General features: G+C 43.9%; 1 protein-coding gene and 1 non-coding gene across 3 annotated transcripts in view; one reads left to right on the plus strand and one right to left on the minus strand.

The window, feature by feature from the left end:
• LOC126266829 (homeobox protein Nkx-6.2-like) overlaps positions 1-25,731 on the minus strand; it is a 206,842-nt gene that overhangs the window by 149,991 nt on the left and 31,120 nt on the right. The gene's annotated exons all lie outside the window — the stretch shown is intronic.
• On the plus strand, positions 10,694-10,768 carry Trnat-ugu (transfer RNA threonine (anticodon UGU)). Its single transcript has one exon. It is a non-coding gene; the product is annotated as a tRNA-Thr (tRNA).

Here is a 25,731-nt window from a genome sequence, read left to right on the forward strand (position 1 = left end):
CAACACCCTCAATTCTAGTCTGAGTTTTCCCACTGTCCATCTTGTGCTGCATTTTTTACCTTCCGCAACTCTCTCGTGTATAACAGAAGTTATTCCCATATGCCTAAACACGTGACCTATACTCTTGCCCCTCTACGTCAGTATTTTCCACATACTCGTCTCCTCGTGGTTCCGCAGAGAACCTCCTCGTTCCTTATCAGCCCACCTGGTTTTCAACTTATTTCGGTAACACCACATTTCAAACCCTTCGATTATTTTCTTTTCCGATTTTTCCACAGTCCATGATTAACTACCGCAGAATTCTGTGCTCCAGACTTGTTGCTATCTTCAGTCCGAAAAGTTGTTTGATACAGCTTTCCAAGCTGCTCTATCCAGTGCAGGTTTCTTTATCTCCGCGTAATTGCTGAAGACTAAATCCATTTGAACCTGCTAACTGTATTCAGTCCTTGGTATCTCTCTGAAAATATTCTCCTCCGCACTTATCCTCAAGCTGATGATTCCTTGATGTCTCCGAATGTGTCATGGCAGTAGATCCCTTCTTCCACTCAAGTTGTGCCAAAAATTGCTATTCTCCCCACTTAGATTCTACCTATCTAATCTTCAACATTCTTCTGTAGCAACACATTTAAAAAGTTTCTATTGTCTTCTCTTCTGAACTCCTTATCAACCATGTCTCAGATCAGAGCAAGGCTACGCTCCAGACAAATACGTTCAAAAACGACGTCCTAACACTTGAATATATATTTGATATTAACGAATAACGTTTCTTCAGAAATGTTTTTTTGCCGTCGTCAGTCTATATTTTATGACTTCTATATTTCAGCTGTAATCAGTTATTTTACTGCGAAAATAGGGAAACTCATCTATTACTTTAAGAGTCTCATTTCCTAATTTGAGTCCCTCATAGTCACGTGATCTAATTAATCGTCATTGCATTATCCTTGTTTTACTTTTTTCGATGTGCATCTTATAACCTCCTTTCAAAAAACTGTCCACTCCGTTCAAGTGGCCATACGACACCATTGCTGCCTCCGACAGACTTTAGTATCATCAGCAAATCTCAAAGTTTTCATTTCTCCTCCCTGAGCTTTGATTCTTTCTCCAAATTTTTCTTAAGTTTACGACGCTGTCTCAATCTCTTCTCAGCCACTGTTTCCTTTTCATGCGCCTCGATTCTTATAACTGCCATCTGGTTTCTGTACAGGTTCTATGTAAGCTTTCACTTTCTGCTCCAAACTCACATTTTTCAGGAATCCAGGTTGAATGACAAAGTGAAAGAACACATAAACGTATACGAACAATGGTATGTCGAACTGAGGACTCCCGTTATTGACAGGATTCTGAGAAAGTTCATTGTAAATGTTAAGGACACACAGAGTCCAATGCGACCCATTCTGCGATATTTCTCACGTACTTGCTGTCCTTTCAAGTAGGCCTGACAACACGCGAACAATAAACTCCAAAGCACGCTGTCTAGATCGTAGCAAATCGCTACAGCGCATGCGGAAGTGTAATACAGCCGTTCAGAAATTTAAACAAGAATCGTTAGAAGAAAGAGCGACGTTGTTATCGTGAGATCATGTTGGTTATTCAGAGCAGACTGTACAAAATTGTTTTATGTTTGCACTGTACATAATGCTTACAAATTATAATTGAAATTAGGACGCTTACGGAGGTGTACGTTAATAGGGTACGAGGAGGAATTACTATTACTGGTACAATTTGTCCGCTACAATGGCTTATGGAGTATATATGCAGAGGCAGATGTCAAATGTTTGAAATCGATACTAGACGAGACTAAAGGAGGATATGGAGCGCTGACAGTGAAGGACAGCGCGAACTGTCAGAGAAATGTTTCGGGATCGTACACCATTTTCATATGGTTCAAATCACTCTGAGCACTATGGGGCTTAACATCTGAGGTCATCAGTCCCCTATAACTTATAACTACTTAAACCTAACTAACCTAATGAAATCACACACATCCATGCCCGAGGCAGGGATCGAACCTGCTACCGTATCGATCGCGCGGTTCCAGACTGAAGCGCCTAGAACTGCTCGGCCACCCCGGTCGGGGTACCCCATTTTCAAGCAATGAGGTATAAAACCATACTGCTCTTCATATTATCTCGACTTGTACCTGTGGTTAAGCATGGATATATGCTGCATTCTACGGTTTACTCGGTTGCAACAAAGTAATGTCCATCAGACAAATTCTGCGCTGAACAGTAAATACTGATAATGCATTAACTTATATTCTATTGCCGGCCGGGGCGGCCAAGCTGTTCTAGGCGCTACAGTCTGGAACCGCGCGACCACTACGGTCGCAGTTTCGAATCCTGCCTCGGGCATGGATGTGTGTGACGTCCTAAGGTTAGTTAGGTTTAAGTAGTTCTAAGTTATAGGGGACTGATGACCTCAGAAGTTAAGTCCCATAGTGCTCAGAGCCATTTGAACCATTTATATTCTATCGTTTCCAATTATTAATTGTTATTGGCAGTTTCAGTACCTTTAAGAAATGTATCGTATATATTATTATTCTGGTGAAATAGAGCTATTCGCTGGCATATTACACACTTGTTTGTCACTGAAACAGCATTTTAAATTGTGGAGATTAATCTTCGCTTGTCTGTTACATAAATTAATGAGGATGTGTGATGCTAAAATCTAATTTATTGAAATTGTGTATTTATGAGATGATATACTCTTTGTGTAATAATTTTATATAGGATACCATTAAAATGGGGCTAATATCCCTAATATTGACGCAGGAACGAAAGATAAACAAACAAAAAATAAACACTGCAACTGTGGGACGTCTGTATCCAAAGTAAATACTTGAATAAAACCGCACACCTGTGTTAGATGGTTAAAATGACTCTGAGCACTATGGGACTCAACATCTGAGGTCATCAGTCCCCTAGAACTTAGAACTACTTAAACCTAACTAACCTAAGGACATCACACACATCCATGCCCGAGGCAGGATTCGAACCTGCGACCGTAGCAGCAGCGCGGTTCCGGACTGAAGTGCCTAGAATCGCACGGCCACCACGGCCGGCACCTGTGTCAGCTGACAACATAGTCACAGAGCCGGTTTCGCTGCGTTAAAGCAGCATTTTCGGGTGATAAGCAGTGTCACATGGATGAGCACACGGAGACACCCCTAACTTTCGTAGTAACAAAATCCAACCCCATAAAGAGGGGAAGAAAGTCAATAAATAATAACCGACAGAACATCGGAGCGAATAGTGCAGGGGATGAGGCAGTAGTCTGTTATTGTGCTCCATCCCCTGCATTGTCCGCCCGGATGCTTTGCCGGTTATTAATTGTTGACTACTTCCGCCCCTCCTGGGGCTAGATTCTCTGACTACGAAAACTGGGGGCGCTTCCGTGTGCTAAACCGCGTGATACTACTTATCACCTGAAGATGTTGCTTTAACACAGCGAAACCAGCCGTGCGAATAAATCAGCAATTGACAGCCGTTTGCTGTTATATTCAGCTTCAGTTTACGAACGGCTGTGGATGCCCAGGCTATAACGTTACATATGACCAAGACAAATATTTTATCAGGCAGGGACCAGCCAATGAAATTCTCCTTGAAAAGCAGTGGTGTAACTACAAAAAAGACTTGCTGGAAACGTTTTACAGCGCCACCCCTCGGTTTGGCGCGGACTGTCAACGGTATTAATTTCGCAGATGTAGCCCTCTCTCCCGCCATCCCCTCCCGTCGGCAGTAGCGGGCCTGGCTCTGTGACAGATGGAGCCGCCAATAAGAAACCGTGTCAACAGCGCGGCGCCAGATTGATCAGCTGTCGTTATTAACAGCGCGTGCGTCGCTCCCCACGCACGTGTCGCCCACGTGGCTGCACTTGGCTTACAAGCGCGGTCAGCGGAAGTCCCTCCTCTCCTACATCAACACTCTCCTCAGATACACTAGCCTCGAAGGATCTCCCAGTGTTATCTCCAGAGAGTCATCTTTTGCTCTCCTTCATTGAAGAACGTTTCTCATATATATATATATATATATATATATATATATATATATATATATATATATATATAGAATGGGTGTGAAATCTTATGGGACTTAACTGCTAAGGTCATCAGTCCCTAAGCTTACACACTACTTAACCTAAATTATCCTAAGGACAAACACATACACCCATGCCCGAGGGAGGACTCGAACCTCCGCCGGGACCAGCCGCAGTTTCTTATCAGCTATAGGTTGTTTTAGTATCGCGACTCTAGACTTTCCCCTCTTCCAATGTGTTTTTTTAGTAATGTGGTTCTAGCCTTTCCTCTCTTGCAGTACGTTATTTTAGTAAGGCGATTCTAGCCTTTCCCCTCTTCCAATTTGTTATTTTAGTAACGCGATTCTAGCCTTTCTTCTCTTCCAGTACTCCCAATTATCTAGCCACGAGCAGCGCAGCTCGTGCACCCTCGATTTGCTACTAGCCTGCTATCGATTAAGTGACTCTTTTTCATGATATATGTTTGACGTTGCGTCAGTTGTTGGGTGCGATCTGAATACTATATTATTCTCGAAGAATCAAGTTTGCCAAGATCGCTAGCAATTCTTTCGCCCTACTATCGTCAGTTTCGACAGATCAGCGCAGTCATCATCGGATCTTGTAACAATGTTACATATACGTGCTTTTTACAATACTGAAAGACGCAACACCATTATGTGACTTTCAGTATTTTAAAAAGCATGTATATGTAACATTGTTACAAGATCCGATGATGACTGCGCTGATCTGTCGAAAGTGACGATAATAGGGCGAAAGAATTGCTAGCGATCTTGGCAAACTTGATTCTTCTAGAATAACATTTTTTTCATCAGTCTTCAGACTGGTTTGATGCGGTCCGTCACTATTTCCTTTCTCCTGTGCCAACTATTCATATCGGAGTAGAACTTGCAACCTACGTCCTCAATTATATGTTGGATTTATTCAGCTCTCTGTCTTTCCCTACAAATTTTTCCCTGTGCAGCTCTCTCTAATACCATGAATAGTTATTCTCTGATGTCTTAACAGATGCCCTATCCTCCTTGTCATTGTTTTGTACATATTCCTTCCCTGATTAATTCTACGGAGAATCTCCTCGTTTCTTATCTTATCAGTCCACCTAACTTTCAGCGTCCTTCTACAATGTCGCACCTCAACCCCTTGGATTGTCTTGCCGGCAAGAGTGGCCGAGCGGTTCTAGGCGCTACAGTATGGAACCGCGCGACCGCTACGGTCGAAGGTTCGAATCATGCCTCGGGCATGGATGTGTGTGATGTCCTTAGGTTAGTTAGGTTTACTTAGTTCTAAGTTCTAGGGGACTGATGACCACAGCAGTTGAGTCCCATAGTGCTCAGAGCCATTTGAACCATTTTTTAGTCTATTTGTAGATTATCGGTCAAAAACAGAAAGAACAAAAACTGTCCTTTTTTATTTAGAAACCTTTTTTATAGCGAAGTCGTACGCGTAACACAAAAATTAGGATTGATTGCTGACAACAGGAAGGGTTGGTTGAATGCGTTAGAAGTGATGGAACAGGAAATGGTATGTAACGTCACAGGACGTAATTTTCCGTTTTATGCTTGGTTAATTCGATCAGAAACTGGAAACAGTCTCAGAAATGGAGGTCAATGATAAAATAAATCACAGATGTAAGTGTGTCCAATCTAGAAGAATAATTATTCTAAAGTTACACCAGAACATACCAACGGCCTTGCCTCGCTAAATACACCGGTTCTCGTTAGATTAACGAAGCTTATCGACGTCAGGAGCGGCCAGTAGTTGGATGGGTAGCCGCCTGGTTACGCCACGTGGTGCTGCCTGCTTTCCTTTGCCTTTCACATGTTGACTGCCACGAGACAGCCAGCCGACACGGCAGAAATTCACGCCTGACGCCTGCTCAAGCCGGCGGCCACGTGCTGCAAAGTGCACGTACAGTGCTGTACTGTGCGTTAATTTGTATTTGTTGGTTGAGTTTGAGTTGAAGCCGATGCATAGCAAGTCAGGTACAGTAGCTTGATTTTTTTTACAACTTTACACAACATTCAGAGATTAATAGACAGAGTAGAGTTTGTGGCCTCTGGCAACCACATGACGTCGGGTGTGAATCTGTGCTCTGTCCGCCGGTGGCATTGTGGCAGTCCACGTGCTAAGGAGAAGTGGAGGAATGGTGATGGCGTAAAGTTCTTGACCACCAATATTCTGGATTAAATTCCAAAGCTCACCGCAGTGTCTCACACGAAGTGAGTGAATATGACACTGTTCATGTTGATCTGTTCACTGGATCGGGACGTTAAGTTCGGTGGCCCCCTTGGTCTATTCAAGAGGAATAGGCTACGTGCTGGCTATGTGCTTCTCACTTCTGTCATCATCATCCATCACAAACATCACACCACATACATGCAACCATTACATTCACCTTCCCTTGTCAATAACATGTAAATATCCATCTCTCACACATCGTGAAGGAAAGGTGCCATTGTGCGCGAAGGACAGCAAAACCTGTCCAGTTCGACAGCTGAACCTGAGCAGATAACAGTGCCATACTACTTTACATTTTTAGGAGAAAGTGTCGAGAGGCTTACAGTATATTAAATGAGCCTACAGACAACTCTACTTCACCCAATAACTAAATAAATTTGAAGGTTCATTTTGTGTATGGTATTCAAGAAAGAATCTTTGGTTATGTAAAGAGTTTCTAAGAAGGGAACCTCCCCATCGCACTCCCAACAGACTTAGTTATAAGTTGGCACAGTGGATAGGCCTTGAAAAACTGAACACAGATCAATCGAGAAAAGTGGAAGAAGTTGTGTGGAACTATGAAAAAAAAAAAAAATACAAACTGAGTAGTCCATGTGCAAGATAGGTAACAACAAAGACAACATGAGCTCAGGCGCGCTGTAGTCCCGTGGTTATCGTGAACTGCCGCGGAGTGAGAGGTCCTTGGTTCAAGTCTTCCCTCGAGTGAAGAGTTTAATTTTTTAATTTTAGACAATTATCAAAGTTCAGACACTCACACATAATCAACTTCGCTCTCCAAAATTCCAGGACATGTTCAGATTTGCTTGGACATATGCAGGATTTGACGATCTACACACGGAAAAATTTGAAAACGTTAAAAACATATGTTTTGACAGAGAACAGGAAAAACTGTGCGCCTGTGAGACTGTTGCTTTCGTTTGTTGCAGTTTATGTTAACAAACTCTTATGTTTTCATCACTGTTTTGGAAGAGATTATCACATCCAAAGAAAACCTAAATCGGGCAACGTAGAAGAATATTTTTACCCATTCGTCAAGTGTACAAGTTAGGTGGGTCGACAACATATTCCTGTCATTTGACTCACATGCTGTCACCAGTGTCGTATAGAATATATAAGACGTGTTTTCCTGTGGAGGAATCAGTTGACCTATGACCTCGCGATCAAATGTTTTCGGTTCCCATTGGAGAGGCACGTCCTTTCGTCTACTAATTGCACAGTTTTGCGGTACGGTCGCAAAACACAGACACTAAACTTATTACAGTGAACAGAGACGTCAATAAACGAACGGACAGATCATAACTTTGTGAAAATAAAAAAGTAAACTTTTCACTCGACGGAAGACTTGAACCAACGACCTCTCGTTCCGGAGCTGCTCACGCTAACCACGGGACCACGGCGCTCGTGAACTCAGAATATCCTTGATGTTGCCAATATTGCACATGGACTACTCAGTTTGTATATTTTGCCTATTTTTTTCATAGTTCCACACAACTTCTTGCTGTTTTCTCGATTGATCTGTGTTCAGTTTTTCAAGGCCTGTCCACTGTGCCAACTTATAACTAAGTCTGTTGGGGGTGCAATGGGGAGGTTCCCTAGTAAGGTACTAAATCCCCAGTATGTAACAGACACGATTTGATGATTTGATGTTTGCTAATGCCCATCCTAAAACTCTATTTTGCTATCCGTTTGTGATTACGTCTGTGTTCGGTTGGTATCATTTTTGGGGATATGCTTTGATTTTTAGCACAAATTATTAGCGTAGACAACGTTCACATTACGGTCTTTGGTATATTGTAAGCATTTGTAACTAATTCTGACATTGTTCCGCATATAGAAGCAGAATAAAATTTATTTTAAAATAATAACACTACCACTTGACTGAGACCACGTGTGATGAACCAGGCTGGAAAATTATTTTATTTTCGCCACGAGTAAACCGTCAGATACAGGCGGACAGCGTGAATTTCAATTTCCAAAATGGTCAGCGCGAGATTTAAACTCTTGGCTCTCGGGAAAGGCATAGCCACGCAGGTGGTTTCCGAATGGCTGCTTTCTATCCCGCTAAGCCAGCGTGCGAGAGACAGTAAAAAAAGAGCGCTCGCAACTGTGTCTAGTTTGCGCCACCAGGGCGTCATTATTATTGGCTTTTTACCACTCGTCGAGTAATTGTCAGGCGGCAGAGCCGCGCTGCGAGGCGTCGTAAAAACTCGCATTCCATTATTTTAATACCGCCATTTTTTGTCGTAAAAATTAATTAAAAGAGAGCCACGGCTACGGATATAATCGCGGTGTTGGTTTTTTCCCCAGCCGGCGTCAGGAGGCTGTGCGCGCGTCGGCGAGATCACACGAGGGGGTGGCGGGGGCGTAGCGAGGACGTTGTCCGGCCGCGCCTTGGTCGGCGTGTCGCCAAACACGCTATCTCCCATTAGGGCGATTGTCGGCCTAATTAAGTCTGGCGCCCCGGTGTACACGTATAAGGATGTAGGCGCGGAGCGGCGCGCTCGTAAAAGTTGCTCCCCTAACCTGAGGTCGTCCCGACGGGGCCCCGGGTCGGCGTGTTTTTAAAAATTGAAAATGTCCAGGGGCGCGTGTGCCGCGTACATCCCTCCCGGCCCCTCTCAGCCTCCACAGTGACGTAGGTCCCGCCGGTTACCTTCAGGTCACGGAGAGGTGGGTGGAAGTGCAGCGATACCTCGTGAGTTACAGTGCCACCAAACCAGCATTTTCCCATCTATTATCCGAAATAAGCCCTACAGGGTGGATAAAGAACGCCGGAAGTTCGATAGTAGTCAGACGAGCCTCGAGAGCTACTGGCTTATTCGCTGCTGATAATATTCGAAAATAATATTTGCTTCGTCTGCAAGACGGGTAATAGGGCTTCTGATGTTTTTTCACTGAACACAAACGATTTACCGGACAGAGCGAACAGCATTGTACGATTGTTTGCTGATGGTGACATTGCAGAAAGACTTGGACATAATGATAACTTTGTATAATATACAGGGTGAGTCACCTAACGTTACCGCTGGATATATTTCGTAAACCACATCAAATACGACGAACCGATTCCACAGACCGAACGTGAGGAGAGGGGATACTGTAATTGTTTAATACAAACCATACAAAAATGCACGGAAGTATGTTTTTTAACACAAACCTAGGTTTTTTTTAAATGGAACCACGTTAGTTTTGTTAGCACATTTGAACATATAAACAAATACGTAATCAGTGCTGTTTGTTGCACTGTAAAATGTTAATTACATCCAGAGATATTTAACCTAAAGTTGACGCTTGAAACCTCCGACGTTCAGTTGCGTGTTGTAACAAACACGGGACATGGGCGTTTCATAAGACGTGGAGCACGCATAAAGTGGCCAGCCCGTTCTCCTGATCTCACACCTCTGGACTTCTTTCTGTGGGGTACGTTAAAGGAGAATGTGTACCGTGATGTGCCTACAACCCCAGAGGATATGAAACAACGTATTGTGGCAGCCTGCGGCGACATTACACCAGATGTACTGCGGGATGTACGACATTCATTACGCCAGAGATTGCAATTGTGTGCAGCAAATGATGGCCACCACATTCAACATCTATTGGACTGACATGTCGGGACACACTCTACTCCACTCTGTAATTGAAAACGGAAACCACGTGTGTACGTGTACCTCACCCCTCATGGTAATGTACATGTGCGTCAGTGAAAAAGACCAATAAAAAGATGTTAGCATGTGCACATAATGTGCTGTTCCAGTCTCTTCTGTACCTAAGGTCCATCACCGTTCCCTTTGGGTCCCTACGTAATTCGGTGCTCTCCGATACACACGATCGAACAGCGGAGGAGTGGTACTCAAGTGTCAACTTTAGGTTAGAATATCTCCGGATGTAATTAACATTTTACAATGCAACAAACGGCACTGATTACGTATTTGTTTATATGTTCAGTTGTGCTAACAAAACTAACGGGGTTCCATTTACAAAACCGTAGGTTTGTGTTAAAAAACATACTTCCGTGAATTTTTTTATGGTTTGTATTAACCAGTTACGCTAGCCCCTCTCCTCACGTTCGGTCTGTGGAATCGATTCGTCAGTATTTGATGTTGTTTACGAAATATATCCAGCGGTAATGTTAGACGACTCACCCTGTATACTAAGATGGTATCTGTTCTTTCGGACATGTCCGAAAGAACAGATACCATCTTAGAATATATATAGTTAAGGCTCACCCGCCACTTGACGATCTTCGTCTCCTGTGCGAATGCACAAACAGTGCCCGAACTCTTACGGGAATCGGCAACGCGCCGCGAGTGATGAGTATAATGGGCGGGGGTACTACGAATGTAGTGCGGGACATTACGTTGAGAATGTGGGTTTTGCGGGAGGCGTGCCAGAGATAAATCCCTGCTGTCACATTATCCCCTGTGCCCTCGGTGGCTCAGATGGATAGAGCGTCTGCCATGTAAGCAGGAGATCCCGGGTTCGAGTCCCGGTCGGGGCACACATTTTCATCTGTTCCCGTTGACGTATGTCAACGCCTGCAAGCATCTAAGGGTGTTCATTTCATTGTAACTTTATATAATGTCTGGTACCTCCCTTTAAATGATGACAAATAAAAAGAGAAATAACTTGAGCGTATCAGATTACATAATTAGTGGTGACCATCGTACAAGCGATTACGTAAAATCAGTGCTAGCGGAGCCTTGTGGAGACTTGGATTTATCGGGAAGGTTGTGGGAAAATTTAGTGCATTTGTAAAGAAAAAAATGGTGCAAATGGCTCTGAGCACTATGGGACTTAACATCTATGGTCGTCAGTCCCCTAGCACTTAGAACGACTTAAACCTAACTAACCTAGGGACGTCATACAACACCCAGCCATCACGAGGCAGAAAAATCCCTGACCGCGCCGGGAATCGAACCCGGGAGCCCGGGCGGGGGAAGCGAGAACGCTACCGCACGACCGCGAGATGCGGGCTGTAAAGAAAAGTAGATACCAGAGCCTGTCGTGATCAGATTGTACAGTATTATTCCGAAGGTTAGAACCCTAGTAGCGACGACAGCAGACACGGAATGAATTCAGAGACGCTCTTCCAGGACTGTAGCAGATAGACATATCCGGAAGTGTAATGGAAACGCTCGGGGAACTTAAATGGGGGAACTAAAATGGGAATCCTTGCAGGAAAGACGAGGTAGTGCTAGCGAAATCGTGTTGGGAATATTTACGAAGGAGTGCTGAAAAGTAATGCTTGTTTGGTTCAAATGGCTCTGAGCACTATGGGACTCAACTTCTGAGGTCATCAGTCCCCTAGAACTTAGAACTACTTAAACCTAACTAACCTAAGGACATCACACACATGCATTCCTGAGGCAGGATTCGAACCTGCGACCATAGCAGCAGCGCGGTTCCGGATTGAAGCGCCTAGAACCACTCGGCCACATCGTCAGGCGGGCTTCCACACCTTGCAAGAGATCTTCTTCCTTCTAGCTACAATTGGTTAGCCATCGTCAGTGGCTAGAAATCGAAACAGGAACAGCACGAGGGAGAAAAGTTAATTAAAATATTACTGTCATAACGCAGAGGTGACATCCTGATTGTTGCTTGCAAACCTCGAGCACTGTGTCTGCGTATTTACGTCTTTGATCACGTGAAACCTATATCAGTCTTCTACATTGAGATCACGTTACTTTTGGCATCTCTAAATTGCTCCATGGACTCTCCAGACTGAAATGCACGTTCTTAAAATTAACGTCTTGAACGCAGTTCTCCAGATGTTCCACTACCGCAGATTACACACTTTGTTTTCACTGCGTCTGACCTCAGTGTTCTTTACTACGTAGTTTCGCGTTTCGCTTACATACACTCTGCCACGCGCCACTTCTCAGACTCCTGCAATTTGGAGGCAATCGAGATGTAGCTGAAGTTCAAGAGGAACACGACGCGGTTTAACCCCCTAGAAGATTTTTTCTTCGGTAACAAAAGTCACGGAAGCCTGCACATGTACAGAGGGTGGACAAAAATATGGACTCGCTACAAACACAACTCATTACGATGTAGGAAACCTAGTGGCAATCAAAACAACTTCCAGGTGCCTCGAAATGGGTAAAGAAATGATCTTTATGGTTTTCAAGAGACTCTTATGCCATTGTTCCAGCAAAATAACGGCAGTTTCAGGTTACGGTGATGGGGGTGAATAGTGATCAAACACCCTTGCCTCCTAAGGAGACCACAAAGGCTCAATAATTTTAAGATCTGGTGACTGTCGTGGACAGGCAAACGCGAAAATTCATCCTCGTGCTCACAAAACCAGTCCTGAACGATGCGAACCGGAGCTCTTCTCGGAAACAACATCACCATTGGGGAACAGTGTACCATGAGATGGAGCTGATCAGCCAAAATGGTCACCAAATCCTTGGTAGTATTGCGGCCTTGCAGAGTAACCCTGGGACTCATGGAGTACGACGACAGGGCTGCCAAAATCACCTCTATTGGTAAGTGAACGCGATCACAAGTTGAAACTAAGTAAATTTACTCCATAGTTCTGATTTGACGGCTGCGACACCACGTTTTTCTCTCATTGATAGGTCAGTCTGGAATTCGAGCTCGTCCTACGATTCCCAGCTTATGAAGATGCCTTTGTGTTGTTTTGTGCTTGCTGGGTTTGCGAGTGCGGCATTCAGTTCTGCAGTGACTTTTGTAGTTGTTATCCTCTTTATTTTTCCTCAGAGTCCTCTTGAACGACTGTTCGTCACAATCACTAAACCATGCTGATTCAAACAACCTGTATTGTAATCGAACCTCCCTTGTTGGCCAGCACTTGATTTCTTCCCCCTCGACCCTCCTCATTGAAAGTAAATGGTTTTTCATTGCGTTTAATTATGTTTGCGATGCACAGTTCCCATTGAAATATAGAACGAGCGATGATGGGAACTTACACAGTCGATTCGATTCGATCGGTATGAGGATCTCTTGTTCAATTGTGTTATACGCTGGATGATGTAGCATTCATCAAGTAGTTTGTGAGAGAATATGAAGAAGTCTTGTCATTATTACGTAATACCAAGCTTCGCACGTATATTATATTTGTTTTTATAGGCATTATTAACTACGTATGTAACATATTTTACTGTAATGGCCACATGATACACATCATTTTCCGCTTACAACAAGTACTTAATGATATACGATTACACTGCTGCAAGTGTATTTTTCTTCAGAAAAAGCGTGCTTTTTATGTACTATGTTGCGATGTGCCAGGTGATGACTTAAACTGTCGGAACTGAGTGCAAATATCGTCAACGAAACGATAACTTTCTAGAGCAACCGTACAACCCCCTCTGCTGTACGGCTCGACGTCTTGGGGAACAACATGTGACTCTAATATACGCAGTTTGCAACCATTAGAAAACAGGTGTTTGAAGTGGAGCCTAGGCGCCCCAAGGTGGGCCAGGATGAGAGAAATACGTGAACTGACTGGAGGAAAATACGTCGCTGAGAAGATAAAAGACCAGGCAACTCGTCTTTTTCATAAATTAGACGAGTATCGCGGAAATTTCCGGCAACTTGCTAATGTATGCCAGGCCCTGCCATGACATTGGCACAAATATCGAGCCATTATTGCACCCCCAACAGGACAATCAAAGATGATGCACTCTTCAGTTAGCCGGTATTTTATATGTAAATAGTTACTGTAAATCATTCGTACGACTACCTAACCAACACCCTAAAAGGACTCAAGGATCACAGAGAGCCCAATTCCCATTGCATGCGAATGCACAATAAAGTGAAACTATTTCTCACACTTTGCCACTCCAGAAGAAAAAATCGGCAAAAGCGATCACTCTTTCGACACAACATACAACAAAACAGAGAATTCAGTAGCGTTTTGGCAGTATACATGAGAATGCCTCTGAGTAGCGATTCTGGGAGAGGGCGCCCTAGCTGAATAACTAGGGAAGCTCTGCAAATGTCGTGTGAAATAACAAAATAACCTACTGCTGCAAAATAAAAAATGTGGATATTATCAGTTTCGGAAAGAAATCTCGCGAGATCAGTTTCGAACGTAATTTAAGGACGTAGTGAGGTAGCACATTGCATTCATGGCTCTTTCCAGCTGTAACACGATGTTGCACTTTTTCTGGGGATGAGAATGATGCAATGGGTAGAGTAGCGGCAGCTGTATTTTCCTTCTTGGGCGATAAATATCGTTGTTTGGACAGCGAGTACAAACAGGCGATTCGGTCGTCCGCTTCGCAAGCCGGTATTAATTTTTGCCTCCGGCCTGTCAGCGGTGACGCGCCATCTTAATCAGCCGCGTCGTGAGGAGGGTGGGGGGGGGGGGGAGGGAGGGGGTGTTAGTGGGGAGGGGTGCACCCTCGTGCGCCTCTCAGCCTAATTTGGTCTGCGGCAATTCCTGGTTAATCAACGGGGGAGAGCGGCGCGCGCATTATGGACTGCATGATGGGCCGAGGGGTGCGTGCTGGCTGCGAGATGTGGGATGCGGGGGGCTGCGTCCGCCGTGCAGCTGCCGGAACGAGCCCGCGCCTCCGTCGGGCTTGCCAGCCATAATACACGTGCTTCACCGAGCAATGCTCGCGGTAACGGCCTGTGCTCAATAACCGAGGAAGTGAATTCCCAGACTAAGAGCCCGTACTCTGAACTGTGCAATGTTTGCTTCCCGACTGCAACACCACGAGCAGACAAGTTGACCAGCAAGGCGGAAAGCTGTGATTAATGCTTCTGCTTTTCTTAGGGCTTCAGATTTGCTTGTGAATTCAAACTGAAACCTCGCCTTCGAAAAATTTATGAATTAGTGTGCTGGTAAACCCCTTACGTTATTTGATTTTCAAGCAGCTGAGCAAAACTGAACGTACTCAGGCATTTCTCTCTTTACTTATTCTGATCATCACTAAACTGACACACAACATTTTTAGCGCTACGCAATCTGACTTTCAATAATCCCTACAAAAGAATGGCTGTGACTGACAGTAACCTATACCTTTCATGAATCACTTACAAAAAATCTTCGTTACTCGAACTACTGCAATAATGCGAGCACCAATACTGCCAGCTAAATAAAGGATTCAAATTACTGAAGGCACTAACTACTGATAGGCATAGTTAGCAAATGAAAGATTTTGAAATAGAACAAACAATGTATTTACCTTAATAGTATTCAAAAGTCATAATATATATATCAGTTCATGACATCCAGTCTTACAAATTTCGTTTTTCTGATGGACACACGTCCAGATCATCCGCTCTCAAAACTCCGCCATCTCTCTTCGCACATCTGCCACTGCTGGCGGCTCACCTCCAACTGCGTAACGCTACGCGCTGTTCACATCCAACTGCCCAACACTGCAATAGCGAATATTCCAACAATGCAAACCAGTCACAGACTGCACACAGCACAGTCAGTGATTTTCATACAGAGCGCTATACGGCGTTATCAACAGAAAAACCTAAACAGCCTACTTACAAAACTATCGACGAATTCGTCTGACCTGATAGTTAAGAGTTAACTCCTGGTCGTGTGATGCTTTCGTATACACGAGGGCAGTCAGAAATTTTTGATTATCTCGTAAAAAAAAAGAATGCCGTGAAATAGTTTTTGTTCGTTTGCAGGTACATACCTGCAGTCCCAGCACACCTGCCACATTACGGTAGCACCACGCTAGAGCAGCCAGAACAAAGTGGAACAGACCTTTGGTAAAGTGGAGTATCGTACGGTAATTCGTCTTCGACAGCAACCGTTGTAGGTAAAAAACCCACTTTCGACGTGGTCTCCTGTTAGGTCAATGCTCTTTCGTCCAACTTTTTTCGTTTCTTATTTTTACGCTGAAATAATACCACTCCTGCAGTGATAGCCGGGAGAAAGCTCCCATATACGACCACTTCACTGGAGTCAAAAAGTTTTTGAGGTATAATTTAATTTTGGTTGAGTCTGGGAATAGGTGGAATACAGAGGGCGTCAAATTCGGCGAATAGGATGGATATTCCTAACACACCATCCGAACTGTTCATTCCCAAAATCTCCAAAATTACATCTAGTGTAAACATGTTATTAAAGGGATGAAAAGTAGAGGATATTGTCCATATCGTAGTAATGAAGTGACAGACTAGTAACCGAGAATGATTAACAACAAAATTGTCAGCACTTTCACCGAGCGAGGTGTGCAGTGGTTAGCAAACTGTACTCGTATTCGGGAGGACGACGGTTCAAACCTGTGTCTAGCCATTCTGATTTAGGTTTTCCATGATTTCCCTAAATTGCTTCAGGCAAATGCCGGAATGGTTCCTTTGAGAGGGCACGGCCGACTTCACCATCTTTACCTAATCTGATGGGACCGATAACTTCGCTATTTAGTCTCCTCCACCAAATCAACCAACCAATACGGTGTCTCAGTACTTTCGTACAACTTTATCAAAAAAACTAATTGAACAAAATTTTCGAGAACTTCGTATAGAATACCTTACTAGGGAGAGTGAAGATAAGATGTGAAAGGACGGAGTACACAAGATAAAACTTATTTCAGATTAACTACCAAACAGAGCCGTGGAAGCACAACAGGGGATTTAGGTTAGAATCGTCTTGCTGAGCGGATGAATCTCATTAGTTGTAACAATTTAGCAAACGAGTAATTTGTAATTAAGAATACAGTTATGAAGCAGCATCGTTTCGTAAATTATGAAAAACAGTTACAGACGCTAAGAGCATTAAATAAATAAAAAAGACAATCCGAGCTTCATATTCTTCTATTGTTACCAAATCAGCGAAATAAACATTTTAGGCAGTTGCATTGTCCTGACAAAGACGGTGTATTTCTGCTTCAATACAGACTCCTTTCGCATGATTGCTACTGCTGTAGATCGCGACAGGTGCGTGCTGATCACCAGTTCACCTTGTGCCAAGTTATAAATATGGAGACTCTCTTTTCCATCTCACAAAACACTGGCTCGTCTAATATTTGCTTAGCATTATTTTTTGCAATGTGGCCGGTTTCGATCCAATGCTTTGACTACTGTTTGTTTCTAACGTCTGATACAAATCGACATACAAAATCTGCAGTACTCCTATTTGAAATTATTCGAATATTGCTGAGAAATTCGTTTTCATATCTGCTTTCGATCAGCGTTGCTCAGAGCTCTCTCGCAGTTAGTGCTTCGAGTTGTTCTTGCGGCACTGTTTCTTTTGCCAAGCCCATGGCGCCGGCAGTTTCACACGCCTCTAATGGCCGACCGTCCAATGTCAGATTGTGAACTTTCTCGATTTCAGAAAGCAGAATAAACGAAGCATTTCCGCTTCCCCACTGACACTTGATTTGTATCATTCCACAAGATTTACAAAGATCACGCACTTGTAATGGCTGACCGTCCTGTATCATATTGCGAACTTTCTCGATTTCACAAAGCAGAATAAACAAAGCAATTCCGCTTCCCCGTTGACACTTGATTTGTGTCATTCCACAAGATTTACAAAGATGATAAGAAGTAAATTTTATGGATGTCATTTCCATTTTCTTGCCAAACAGAAATTTCTGATTCGTTCGATACCTTCGTAGCCACTTCCTAAAGGGGAGTTAAGAAACTTGCAGTATTAAGTCCAATAATTAAATGGCATTCGAAGATATGCTCACGTAAACGAACAACAATGACGAGAATTTCCGTGATCTGTGCACTCTTATTCTAAACCAGTGACTCTCTGTTTTCCAAATGCCTTTTTTTGGCGGCAACTCTGTTATCAATGGACCAGCTATTTTGTTTACAATTGTCCGCTGAAACTACAGAACCGCCGTAGTGAACACGCGCATAGCAATATCGAGCAAAGCTTTAATAAAGCGGGTGGATGTATTGACGGTTATTAACCCGCAAACAACGGTGCTGTCTGGTGATAACATGTGACATGAAGCCACATATGAAAATACTTCACCTCGTAATGAACAACTGTCGGGCTGATTTACTACGAAAGCGCATAGAGGCGAGCGCTTCACTTAAAGCCGGACCCTCTGAAGACACGCCAAAAACTACGTTGAACTGATTTGGCATTGTTTTCGTAGTTGTGAGTGTTTGCTCACAGTTATCAGGGAAGATACTGTGTTGTTAAGTGGGCAGAATAGTGTCCTATCAGTTACTACAAAAACCAGTCGAAACGTAAGGAAAAGAGATATGCAGACATTACATATCACATGTGTACTAACGCTGTCATAAAATCACGAGAGTGAGGAAGAACGTTCTGCTAGGAAGAGCATTTGATTAGTGCTGATGGCGCTATATGTCACTGTAAACTTGGAGGTAAAACTGTAAGAATGATAAATAATACTAAATGACCCAACGGTCTGTAAGACAGATAGTACTCAAAGGAACTGAAAGAGAAAAATAAATACAGTGCTGGTGAATACACTTTTTTACCTCGATAGACACTCAAACGAAATGGTAGAGTAACAGCAGATTTTAGCTATTGTGGTAGCATGTTACGCCGTAGACGAGGATCTGTTCAATTTTGCCCGGGAACGGAGCCCCAAATATTTATCAGTACTCTTAAATTAGCACTCCTGTAAAATTGTGAGAGATGAGAAATAATCAATGCAAGTGTGCTTTAGAATCATTTTGGCAGTTTGTCTTCACAGCATTCACATCATACTGAAGCAGATCATGCGCATTATCATAGGAACGCTCAGAAACACTCAAACTTGCTACCTTAGCCACTCCCGCAACGAGAGTACACTCATATCAGAAAACTTGAACAAAAAAACAAAAAAGAAGGAAAGCTGGCAAGAAAACAGAAGATCAAGTTAATTAAGACAGCTCCGCCATCAACACAAATATGTTTCGTTTTTCGTTTCTGGCATCTTTCTCTACGGACGGCAAAAGAAAGTGAAGGTGCTGGTGGCAGAATTAATAAACTATGGACGCAGTTATGAAAGTATGTTATAACTGAACAGCTCAAGAAACCGAGTATCTCAACCAACGTTTGAAGAATTGGGGGGCGACGCAAGATTTTTGCCGTGCCATCAGTAGAATATGGACAAACTGTGGGGTATGCGCAGATTTACAATATAGGTAGCATCTAATGATGACCGCCAAACTATCAAGACCTGTCTACATCGAGTATTTACTGGACTTACAGAGGCGTTTCTCATAGGAACAGAGGATTGTCGACTGCATTAGAAACTTAAATTTCGTTCATAATATTTCATAAACACATGTGTAAACACTGTAAGATTTAAGATCTTCAGGCTCTTACATACGCTAAGCTGACGCTGTCCGTAGTGTAATTAAATAAACGAATGAACTGATATCCAAGGTGCTGAACACATGCCTGTTAAGGATACTAAGTCATTTTTAGGCTGAACTTAAAAATGTCTGGCTTTTGAATAGCCAGCCTCTACGGCCGATGATCATTTCCTTGGTGATATCCTACTATGGGATTAGGCAGTGGTCTAAGGCATATTTTCATGGCGAAGTTTCGTCTCCTGTTGCTTTAGAGGATTTAGTCCAGCCCTTACTGCTTTAAGAACACTTGGAACACATCACTCATGAAACTGATTGTTTGGCTGTTTAGTGCAACTAGAGATGTAAAGTATCAAAAGTATACTCTTTTGAAAGCAGTAAATATCAGAGTACCTAGCCACACTTCTGAAGACGTCTCCCGAAATCTGAGAAGAAACTTACGAAAGAAATATGGACACAATTAAATTACATAAATACCGTCAAAGAAGTGTTGGCAAATGCCAATCAAGCTGAACAGAGAAACTATGAAAGAAAAGGATTTGGGAATAGGTTTTATATACTTTGGAGGCAAGGTGAACATCGAGATGTAAAACATGTCCTCGAATCGTCACCGAAAGATGGAAGAAAGTAGCCACTATTTTAGGTCTTACTTTTTCATGACGTGAGTGGAATGATTTGTTATAGTGTGGTTACACTATTGCCGAAAAATCACTGTAAGCAATCACAACCATTAAATATCTGTGTATGGAGAAATTTAAAGCGGAATGACCACATAAAACTAATTGTAGGTAAGGTAGATGCCAGACTGATTCGTTGGAAGAAGCCTCAGGAAGCGCAGTCCGCCGATGAAGGAGGCAGCTTATAAAAACCTTGTTCGATCGATACTTGAATATTGCTCATCAGTCTGAGATCTGTACCAGTGGGATTGAAGGAAGAATTAGAAAATATCCAAAGAAGAGCGGTGAGTTTCGTCACAGTCCTCTTTAGTAAGCGTCACGATGATGTTCTTGCAACTTCAGTGGCAGACGGTACAAGAACGCGTTGTACATGACCATGTGGTTTACTATTACAATAACGAGGACGTACGTTCCACGAAGTGTTTTTCCCGATGCATGTACACTTCCTGATCAAAAGTATCGGGGCACTTAGAAGTGGGCATTAATAGCTCTCGTGTCCACCCTTCGCATTTATGGAGACTGGAACTGCTCTGGGGACACATTCAATGAGGTTTTTGAATGTCTGGAGAGGAATGGCAGCCGATTCTTCCTCAAGAGCTGACATCAGAAAAGGTAGTGATGTCGGATGCTGGGGGTCCAGAGCGAAGTCGACGTTCTGACTCATGTCAAAGGTGCTCCTTTGGGTTCTGTTCTGAACTCCGGACACACCAGTGCATTTCGGGAATGTTATTGACCACTAACAAATGCCCCTCAGGTGCTGCTTTATAATAGGGTGCACTGTCATGCTTAACAGTAACAGCCATCGTGTCCGAAATGCTACACTACTGTACGCAGTACAAAAAGCTGTAAATTGTGTTCATATCCTTCCGTATTTGGCGTTTTCTTACGCACCCTAACCATGGAATATACTCCTACAGAGTAGGACCTTATTTCCTATACTTCACTGCTGACACTATACATGGTGGCCAGTAGCGCCCCCAGGCATTCATTAAACTCAGACACTTCCGACAGACTTCCACAGGCTATAGCGTCATTCACCACTCTATCTTACTCGTTTCCAGCAACCTACGGCCCAGCAGCATCGCTCTTTATCCCTTCTAAAACGACGCTTACGAGAGGCTGCTCGATCATTCTACAGCATTCCTTCTAACTCTCAACGCACACTGTGCTAGCTGGTGTGCAGACAGCACTTTGGAACTCACGAGTGGTTCCATCAGCTGATTTCGTGCGATGTTTTACAACCACCCTCCGCAGTGCTCGACGGTTCCAGTCCGTCAGTACGTGAGGTCTGTCTAGCTTGGTTTAGCTGTGGTTGCTCGTTCGCTATTCCTCTTCATAATCACATCATCAACAGTCGACATGTGCGGCTTTAGAAAGGCTGACATGTCCTTGACGGATTTTTTACTCAGGTAGCATCCAGTGACTCCATCTACACTGGCGGGTCGGCGTCTCGAGACATATGGTGGTCAAACCCGCATTACATAGAGGCATCGGGATACTCCTGATCAGATAGCGTATCTCGTGAGAAGCAATGGGGGTACTGTTACAGATTCCATTTCAGGGCACTGAGGTTTACGAAGACTAGTTCTTCCCGCTCACCGTTCCGGACTGGAACAGGAAAGGGGAGAAGTTACAGTGTTACAAGAAGTTCACCGTCTACATCAACATCTGCATACATACTCCGCAAGCCACCGTACGGCGCTTGGAGGAGGATAGACTGTACCCCTGCCGGTCATCTCCTTTCCAGCTCCACTCGCAAATAGAGCGAGAGAAAAATGATCGTCTATATGCCTCCGTACCAGCCGTAACTTCTCTTATCTTTTCTTCGTGATACTTACGAGAAATGAATGTGGGCGGCACTGGAATCGTTCTGGAGTTGGCGGCAGTGGAATCATTCTGCAGTCAGCATCAAATCCCGGGCCGGCCGGGATGGCCGAGCTGTTCTAGGCGCTACACTCTGGAACCGTGTGACCGCTACGGTCGCAGGTTCGAATCCTGCCTCGGGTATGGATGTGTGTGATGTCCTTAGGTTAGTTAGGTTTAAGTAGTTCTAAGTCTAGGGGACTGATGACCTTAGGTGTTAATTACCATGGTGCTCAGAGCCATTTGAACAACTTGAATTTATACGATAAGGTGGCATGGGGAATATACATGGAGATGTAAATGTACGACAATGATTAATCTGACGAAGACGAGGCCATTGGAAAACTAGTTGAAATATGTCCATTCAGCACGTAAGGTATAGAAACACACGCACACACACCCACATATGCAGACTCCTTGTTTTGTCTCGTGCTATTTCCACAGGAGTGCGGCCTCACAGCGCCGAAAATACGTGAGGACGGCGTCCTCTGCTGCTGGGGAAGCACTTCTTCCGCGGTGAAATAAGCCCCTAATGAAAGCCGAGTTTAACACCGAGCTGTGACAGCAAAAAGAAAGGAGCGAGCCGCGGAAAGCCGGGAAGAGGAGAGACAGAGAGAGGGGGAGGGAGAGAGGAGACAGGAAGACACGGCCGTATAAAGAGGAAGAATCCGGCCACAAGCTCTGCGGCGGCCGTATAATTCAGTAGAGAGGAATAAAATTGTCGGCGCTGCCAGAAAACAATCCGTATAATTTGTACTTGCAGGGGAGAGGTCCCGGCCGGACTGTTGGGAGGGGGTGGTAGTCCAGCCCCGGGTGGAGGGGGGAAGGAGAGGGGGTGTTGGAGTAGAGTGGTGGGGTGTTGCGGAGTGGGGGGTGGGATCAAATAAAACGGCGCGGCTCGGCTGACCGCAGCTGGCGCTGTCCGCACGGACAAGTTGTGCCGGGCGGGTCCGCGCCGCGCTGGCCGATACATTATTGCGGTGCGACGCGCCGCTCTGCGAAGCCTGATGTCCTCATCCGGTGCGCCGCGGCGGCGGGCCGCTCCTTGACGTCGCTCTTAAAAAATTATCTCCGCCTGCGGCCGCAGGGAAAAGGCCGCGCCCACGCAATGGCCTGCCGCCGCCGACAGCGGATTGTAAAAACCGATACCTGTATTTTAGTTCTGAATAACCGGCATTTTTCAGTATTTGGTTGGTCTCGGTTATAGCACGTGTTTTTTAGTTTTTACTAATAACCGAGCAAAAAACACAAATATCAATTAGCTGTAGCTGCAGTGTTATTTTTTTGTTTTTAAATAAACTTTTTTTTTAAAACAGGGATAACTATTATTCGTGAAATCTGCTTTGGTTGAAATATTGCGTATTTAGCAAACAGGGAAACGATAAGTAAGATTTTTGAAAACATAGTCATCGATCTTAAAAATAGTTAAAACTAACATTTAAATCTTGTTAAAATATTATTTTTTTTTCTATTGGAGTGAGTGACCGGTTTCGACTCTATGAGTCATCTTCAGACTCCAGAGCGGTGGATGGACACTGCTAGATGAGTTCCGTCGACCCTCTACCCTCGTGTAACTGCTCACACGAGCGTCGAGGGTCGACGGAACTCATCTAGCAGTGTCCATCCACCGCTCTGGCGTCTGAAGAAGACTTTTTCATAGAGTCGAAACCGGTCTCTCACCCCAATAAAAAATATTTTAACAAGATGGCGATCAAGACTGATTTAAATTTTAGTTTTAAAAGCTGTCAGTGCTATTTTACCAACAACGCCGATAAAAGATGGCTCTGAGCACTATGGGACTTAACATCTATGGTCATCAGTCCCCTAGAACTTAGAACTACTTAAACCTAACTAACCTAAGGACGTCACACAACACCCAGTCAGCACGAGGCAGAGAAAATCCCTGACCCCGCCGGGAATCGAACCCGGGAACCAGGGCGCGGGAAGCGAGAACGCTACCCCACGACAAACGCCGATAAAAAAGAGCAACAAACACAACTACTGGTACAGCATTCCTGAGACAATGATGTACCTGTTGACGTGCGTTGTGGCTTAAGGTACGCGCTTACGTGCATTGTGCGAGATTTGCTCCCACCTGATCTATATGGTAGATTCTTGCTATCGTCGCCGGGCATCTGTTCAAAAAATGGTTCAAATGGCTCTGAGCACTATGGGACTTAACTTCTGAGGTCATCAGTCCCGTAGAACTTAGAAGCACTTATACCTAACTAACCTAAGGGCATCACACACATCCATGCCCGAGGCAGGATTCGAACCTGCAACCATGGCGGTCGCGCGGTTCCAGACTGTAGCGCCTAGAACCGCTCGGCCATCTCGCCTAGCTCACGGGCATCTGTTATATTGCACAATAACATCAGACCTTGTCTGGAATCATTTTTATTAAGTAATGTTGCAGTGAAGTACAATATTTCATTTGTTATAAAAGAGTACAGATTTTCCCGCCATTTCTATGAAATAATAAAAGAGGAAGGAAATTATTGTAACAGTAGTAAATTGAATACTTAACAACAATTCATTCATAGTTACAATAAAAATTGGAAGTAGATGATCTGCTGCCTGTATCTACGTAATACGCCTTTGCTTGCTCTTGTAGCCCTTCCAGACGGACAAATTAAGATGAAAACAGAATTCTTCAACCTCAGTTTTCACTGTTAACAGACTGCTCGTAATGTCGAAAGGGTGGTAAGATCCCCGATTACAACATGGTTTTTTTGGCAGTGTTTCGAAAAATTAGAATCAATTGGAGATAGGAAAATTTTTGTAGTATTCAAGCACTTATCACTTTTCGACAAAAGCAGCGAACAGTGGAAAGACTAAGGTTTCGTTCACTTGTCTGATTAATTTTATATTTAGATTTTATATATCTTGAAACTGAAGGAGGTAGGTTTCTACGTTTATTACAGCGAATAACAGGAATAAAAATCGGTTATTTTAGAAAACATTTATTTAGGCGGTTTTCACAGTCAGGTGAAACGGGCATGGAATACTACCGATACAGTCGAAAACCAGTTGTTTCAGCGATAATTGCCATCCCTTCAACATACTTGACCCACCGAGCTCACTCTGTGCTTCATTCGCTGACATGTCAGTCCCCCCACCCATATCTGTTGTTTTCAACGTGGAAAACATCCAAAGCCTGCTGACTTCCTCTGTACCTAAAATAAAGGAACCTAAAACAACGCATTGCAGAGAAATTTCCTTTTATTGAACTGGTCAGTGTAACGTTCTACTTCTTTTCCCACTTATAATAAGGGGACAGAAGTCATGGGATAGCAGTACGCATATATACAGATGGAGGCAGCATAGCGACTGAGAGTAGTGCCATTTACGTAGAGTTATCAATGCTAACAGATAAGCAATACTGCGGGAAATAACTGCACCAATCAATGTGAGACGTACGACGGACGCATCCGTTAGGACAATACGCCAAATTGGCCGTTAATGGGCTTTGGCAGCAGACTACTAATGCGAGTGCCTTTGCTAACAGCGCGACATTACTCGCAGCGCCTCTCCTGCGCTCGTGACCGTATCGGTTGTCCCTAGACGACTGGAAAACCGTGGTGTGGTTCCTATTTCAGTTGGTAAGAGGAGATGGTATCGTTCACGTATGTCGCCCAGACCGCACGAAGCCATGCACCCAAGTTGTCAACAACGCACGTGCAAGTTGATG

This window comes from Schistocerca gregaria, chromosome 4, assembly GCF_023897955.1.
Source record: "Schistocerca gregaria isolate iqSchGreg1 chromosome 4, iqSchGreg1.2, whole genome shotgun sequence".
Taxonomy (NCBI): Eukaryota; Metazoa; Arthropoda; class Insecta; order Orthoptera; family Acrididae; genus Schistocerca; species Schistocerca gregaria.